Below are 6785 nucleotides of genomic sequence, written 5' to 3' on the forward strand. Positions count from 1 at the left end.
AAATTCCTCATATATGTCCCACAAACACTCCGAAAGGTAGGCACTTTTATCCCCTACTTATACATGAAGCTAAGAGAAGCTGAAGAACTTATCCAAGGTCAACATCTAGTAAGCAGCAGAAGCAGGATTGGAGCCCAGAGCTAGTCTATCTCCAAAGATTCTTTGGTAAGATTTCGGCTTCTAGCTACTCCGCAATTATCTAAGGCTGTGGCACTTTTCAAGAAACCATCCATCAGTGAGATGCAATGACCTGTACTGATTTGATTTATAGAAAACTGGCCACTAAATCAGAGTAGTTCAGAGTCCCAGAAAAGCAGTATTGTGGATATTCAAGAAGAGATCATGAAAGTTATTTTAATTTTCAGAATTAAATAATTATCAAAGTCAACCCTTGGGGAGATTGGGGGATTTGGGTGTGTGAAGAAGGAGTAGGATGTGAGGGACAGCAGGACACTGAATCTCCCAGAGCTTTCGTCCCCTTCCTTCAAAGCTCTAACCACCAGGGCCAAAGGTCCTCAAGACAGGTCATCGGCAAGTTCACTGTGGAGCATCAGTTAAGAGCATCTTCTTTTTAGCAATCACTTCTGACTTTAATCACCTTTGCTCAGTGCCTACAATGGGCCAGGCCTTGTCCTAATCAGATAAATACATGTTTTACTAATCTTGAAAGCAACCGAAGGAAGTAAAGCAACACACCGGCGGTCACACAGGACATACATCTCCTCCCAGCTGGGTTGTATCCAAAGGGCGGGTACTGGCAGCCCTTGCATGAACCACCAAAGCGCTTTCAAATCTGTTCTCCTTACTTCAATGCACTCGAGTCCTTCACAGCACACACGTGAGCCAGATAAATCTATTGAAATTGCAAATCATGTCCTAACGGCCCCCCAACCCACACCCATGTAAAAACTTCCCGTCATGCTCTGCATAAATTCCAAAGTCCCTGACGAGCCTATAAGGTCCACCATGGCTGACCCCTGCCTGTTTCCCTAACCTTATCTCCAACATCTTCCCCCTCATTGCTCACCCCGCTCCAGTGGTGCTGGCTTTCTTTCATTTCCTTAAACATGTCAAACTCTGGCTCTTGAACTTGCTGTTCCCTCTACCTGGACTTCTCACAGATCTCTGGGTAGTAAGCTCCTTATCACCCTTCAGCTAGTATTTTTGTGAGCATCCTACCTAAGTAGCCGCCTCCACTGCTTGGACACACTCTCCTTCATACTTGCCTCTTACTTACTCTGCATTATTTTCTTCACAAATCACTAGATTTTTTGTTCATTTGGCTCTTACCGCTGGAATAGCAACACAAGAGAAGGAACTTCATTTTGTTCTTTGTTATATTCCCAGAACTTTCAACAGTGCCTAACATGTAGCACACATTTAATACACCCTTGTTGAATGAATGAATGGATGAAGTTAACCTCTGAATCCAAATCTGCCTGAAGCCAAAGCCCATGCTTTGACCACCAACATGCTACCATTTTTTATTGAATTCTTAATATGGATTTAGTACTGGGCTAGGCATGTTGCAGAGAACACAGGAATAATATCTGGTCCCTCCCTTAGAGATGTTTCTAATTTAGTTGTAATATCAAACTCATGTGCTCTTGAGATATCAAACAATACCACCGAGTTCTGGGTGAAGGGAGTGGTGTCTGAGGGCATCAGAATGCAGAAGTGAGTGGTCAGTGAGACCTGGGCAGTCCTCAGAGTCTTTCTAGAGGTGAGTGCTTGGTAGGAGGCTTGCATAGTGGATGCAATTTAGAGAAGGGGAGAAGAAGACTATCAGGTCCTTGGATAAGACTAGCATCGGTGAGTTTATCCAGGATAGAGTCTAAACAATGACATGTGTTTTAGGTCATCCCAGACTGGGGACATTTGTTAGAGCCTTTTTAGAAAAAACCCACTCACCCATTACATACAAGTACAATTTAACAAGAAAACAAGGCCAGTAAGGGAAAAAAGGAAAGGAGGAAAGGAAGTAACCCTCCGTGTTTCTGACTTGTGGTGGGGGGCTGAGCGGGAGATGGACCTGACACACAGTGGAGTGTCAGGTAATTATTGGCTCTCTTACCCTTGAAGTTCCTTTTTGTGGAATTCACCTGGAATTCTATGCTTTCTTCAGAAATAAGTTACCAACAGTGGGGACTCACAGGAAGAGGTCACCTCTTTGGGGCAAGTGGGAGGGCAAAGCTGCTCTGTAGTGTCATACATACTCAGGTGTGGGGCTGCACAGAACCCTGGCCGCTAGAGAGACCATGCAAGAGTTTATCAGAGGGCCATGGTTCCCCTGTGGGGGGATGCCCCCACCTCCGATCATGGCTCCCAGTGAAGTGTAGAGCAAGGTGATTCTTGAGAACTAGGTCATCAACTAGTGAAGATGACTTACTATGCTCAGACTAAACATCCATCCATCCATCCATCCACCCATCCATCCATCCAACCAACAAGCAGTTACTCTATGCCAAGTATCATGTAAATTGCAGCGGCTATAGTAAGGGCGAGACAGTTTTCTTGAGGAATTCATGGTCTATCCACAAAGAAACCCATATGCAATTGTGTCTTAACTTGCTACTCATGCTTCCAGGTCTGGGTTGAATGAAAACATTTATCCCATATCCAGACTTGGCCACAAAATCACACCAAACCAAACCAAACCATTCCATGAAAGGGAAGACTACACTTAACCTTTTTTTCCCCTGGAGCTCTTCCCAGAAAGGTGATAATGGAAGATTTGGTCCCAACAGGGCCACAGGCAAGGGATTTGCATTTTAAAGTTTGACAGATATTTATAGGCCTTTTGATCTCCTTTTTCCCCTCTACCACCCACCCCCACCCAAACTTGCCTGCCTCCTCCTCCCCCACCCAATTCTCTGCATTGTACCAGGTACAAATCTAAGAAATGATGGTCCCAAGTCCAGGGGACCCTGGTGCGCTGGTGTGGTGCGCTCATGGTCATATACTTCCTATTTAGTGAGTATCACCTATCTATCAAGTACTTTTCTTAATTCCTAACCCCCACCATCTCCCTGCAAGCTTCATTTATGATTTACCTTTTGTTGTTGTTGTTAAGGGAGGAGAAACATGAGGCTCGGAGAGGTTCAATAAGCTGCCTCGAGTCACTGAGAAGTGGTAGAGACAGAATTAAAACCCAAGTCTGTTTGTCCCAACCTATGACCTTTTCATTAAGCCAGGCGGATTCCAGGAGACAAGGCTGGTTCTCGCAGGCTGCTTAGCTAAGATCCTTCTCGGAAAAGATTATCCTGCATTCCAGTTTTGCTGGTGTTATTCTGGAAATAGCCCAATAAATGTCACAATTTGATTTACTCGGGACAAACCGGCAGCTGCCTTTTCCTTTGTGGCTCTTCTCGGGCTTGGAGTTTTCCCTTTGCTTCGACTCCTCTTTCGCACAGATCCCGGCCACCCAACAGCTGCAAGCGTCGGGTTAGCCCTGTCGCCTGCAGCCCCGTCGGATTTGCTGACCACAGCTTCTCTCTGGCCCCAAGAAGCCTGTTGGAAACAAACACAGAATCTCAGGCCCTTACATTTTTTGCAGCTGGAGGGGATCCCACACACCAGCTGGGAGCCGGGGGTTCAGAGAATGGCTTGTGCAGAGTAGCTGGCACCAGATTTATTAGAATATCACATATTTGCTCTATTAAAAGTGGACAGATGGGAGCTACGCTTGTGGTGAACATAGCGTAATGTATAAACTTGTCAAATCACTGAGTTGTACACCTGAAACTGATGTAACACTGTGTGTCAACTATACTCAAAAAAAAATAAAATAAAATAAAGTAAAAGACGAGAGAAACAAATCAATTAACACCTCTATGTGCTAGGTGCTTTGTCGTATTTAATCTTTCCTACAACCCAGTGAGGTATAATTAATTATTACCCTCGTGTTACAGATGAGTCCTGGCTTAGAGAACTAATTGACTTTAGGTTCCTAACTAGTCCCTGGCGGGACCAGGATCTGAGCTCGGGCACTGCAGGTAACACAGACCTTTCCTTTCTGACAGCGGGTGGAGCGGGGGGGGGGGGGGTGGTGGTGAAGAAGAGCACGAGTAAGACCCCTGTTGAGGTGACCGGCCTAGGAAATTTGTTCCTGAAGATCAAAGAGTCATCAGAACGAAGTGATGCATGCAATCATTTTGAGGTCAAGTCTGTAACCTAAAATCACCTGGCATTCACCAACAACCTGGGTAGGATTTTGACCCTGAAAAACAAGGTCGACAGGCTCTCCCCAAACATTCTGAGGCTGTCTGTGACAGGTCAGAAGATTCTGCAAGTTCCCTTCCTCCTTGGAAAATCCATCCCCCACCCCCAGAGCGGGGGGCCTTAGAAGTGCCAAACTGGGAGCCATAAGAAAGTTGTTGCTTGGTGCTGGGTCTTCCTGTTGAGGTTGAGAGATCACGTTCAAAGCTCAAGCCGCAGCTTCCCCACCTCCGCTCCCCATCCCACCTCCAGTCCGGAGAGGGAATGCCTCTTCCCTTCCCCCACTGTAGTTCCTTGTCAAAGCCTCCGGATTGTGCTGAGCTGGGGGGCAGATTGGGAGTCTGAGGCATCCTTTCTGCTCTTTTCGGATAAAACCCAACCTCACGACAGCGGTAAGTTCCTGTCCAGAAGCAGAAATTTCCCCTCCCGAGCCCCCAGGGGTATATTCTGGTGCCGATTGGGCTGCTCCTAAGACAGTTCTTTTCTGAATGATTCCGCATCAACCACGTAGCTGGGGGGTCCCAGTGTTCAGAACAGCAGGGGTAGGAGATAATGCTCATCCAACAGCTTCAGATCTTACCCAGCATGCCCTGGCCCAACCCCAAACTGCTCTTAAGGTATAACTTGCAACCTATTTCTGCCAAAACATTTTTCTTGACCATCATCCATGCTAACCTCATTTTCCTCAGAAATGTGATATACCCACACATAACTATCAGGAGGAGAGACTGTGGCATTTAGTTGTGCCTCGAGAGACCCCTTTGACCTTGACACCTAAGGAAACTTTTCTGCATCTTGACATCACCCATTTTGGAGTAAATAATGGACCTGCTAATGACAAGGTTACTAAAAATCCCAACTTGGCATCATTTTGCTGGCTTGCCGTGATGACATTTTCTCTACTTAGAAAGTACTCATTATCATTATCCATCCATCAGGTAGCTCTTAGCCCTTTTTGTGTTACGCAAAACTTTTAACACTTTATGAAATCTATAGATCTCCTTACCAGTTAATACACACGGACACATACATGATCATTGTTGTGTGCTCTATTTGACACCCCGAAGCCTATTTCTGACCTCTATCACACTGTGGACATCTGTTCTAGAAAGTGAGCACCCTGGTACAGGGACCTTGTCTCCAGAATGTAGTGAGGTTTCTAGTACATCGTAGATAGAGTACTTGGGAAATGTGTGTTGCAAGTTGAATGCATTAACCCACCTGGAAGCGAGTTCGTGAGAACGAAGATAGCTGGGTGACCCTAAGAAGGAGGTAGCTGCTCTTCCAGCCCAGTAAGAATGGCACTGAGTGATTGTGCACAGCTCAAAGAGAGCCCCCAGTGCTGCACTCTGGCAGAAATGAGAGAGGGTGGGACAAACGAGGCCGACAAGAGTCAACAAGGGAAACACTGTGGGATTTCATGTACTGGATCAGGTGCCAGGTAAGTAACCTTGGGGATTGCCAAGTGCTACACCAATTGTTCCCAAATCCAGCCTTCTTAAGATGACTCACCTGAAGAATCTGTTATAAAAACAAATTGTTGGATCCCACCTGCATAGATTTTGAGTGAGGTGGTTTTGGGCTCCCATTTAGAGAAGGAGTGCTATAGATCAGAGAGGGATGTAGGGGGCTGGAGCCAGAAAAGAAAAGAAGAAAAAAAGAAGAAAAATGCATCTGGGGGCCACAGATCTGTTCACTACCCCCTGTGTTGGCTGGCACAGCACCCACTATACATGCAACAGAGGCCACCAAGGTGTTGGCTGGTAGTCAGGTAGACCAGAAAGAACACTTAGGATTTGGATAGGCAGTGGGGTGGCACCACTCACCCGAGGCAGAAAACCTACACTAGCCAAGGAATAGCAATGGGAAGAGCCACCTGTCTTCCCAGGAGAGTGAGAAGGGCAAGTCCAGACTGGAGGAAAGGGGAATGTGGGGAAGGAATAGGAAAGGCACAAGTGAGATGGGTAATAAGGGTATCAAAAGAGAACACAGAGTAAGGGCTCATCTACAGGCACAATCCCTTCAGCAGAAAAAAGATGCTAAGATCCGTAAGATGGTAACAGCTGGTATTGTGGGGAAGGCATGGAAGGGGAGGGGAACAAGACATTTATCCCCAATCCCATTGTCTGTTCCTTAGACACTCTTAGGGCTCCCCAACTCTGCCAAGAACATTCTTCTGCAGGGCTTATCACAAATGCCGATAATTAAAAAGCTTGTGCAGCCCTCAAACACTCTGCTTTCCATTTGTAAGAATGTCCAGGAAAGGCTAATTTAAGACACTTACCTCCTCTCTGCTGGCTTTCTCACTTGTACTCGCCAAACCCGGTCTTCCTATAAGGAATCATGACATTACTCCTTTAGAACGTTTTGAGCCTCGAGAAGGGAGAATATCATGCACGTACACATAAGCACGATTATTTTCACAGGATTCTATTTCCCTGCTCTTTGAGTCCATCTCCTGGTAACAGCTGTGGGGCTCCCTAAAGCCAGCAACAGCTGCGACCATGAGCCCACCATTTGAGTCTGTGGATGACACAGGCTCAGCCCTGAGATACAGCTGTTCTTTA

General features: G+C 46.3%; 1 long non-coding RNA gene across 1 annotated transcript; it reads right to left on the reverse strand.

Moving 5' to 3' along the window:
* Positions 1 to 335: 335 nt before the first annotated feature.
* Positions 336 to 3490, reverse strand: LOC118540794 (uncharacterized). Its single transcript, XR_013442153.1, has 2 exons — positions 3054 to 3490; positions 336 to 633 (listed from the first exon to the last, which is right to left on the reverse strand). It is a non-coding gene; the product is annotated as an uncharacterized LOC118540794 (long non-coding RNA).
* Between the last annotated feature and the right edge of the window lie 3295 nt (positions 3491 to 6785).

This window comes from Halichoerus grypus, chromosome 10, assembly GCF_964656455.1.
Source record: "Halichoerus grypus chromosome 10, mHalGry1.hap1.1, whole genome shotgun sequence".
NCBI lineage: Eukaryota > Metazoa > Chordata > Mammalia > Carnivora > Phocidae > Halichoerus > Halichoerus grypus.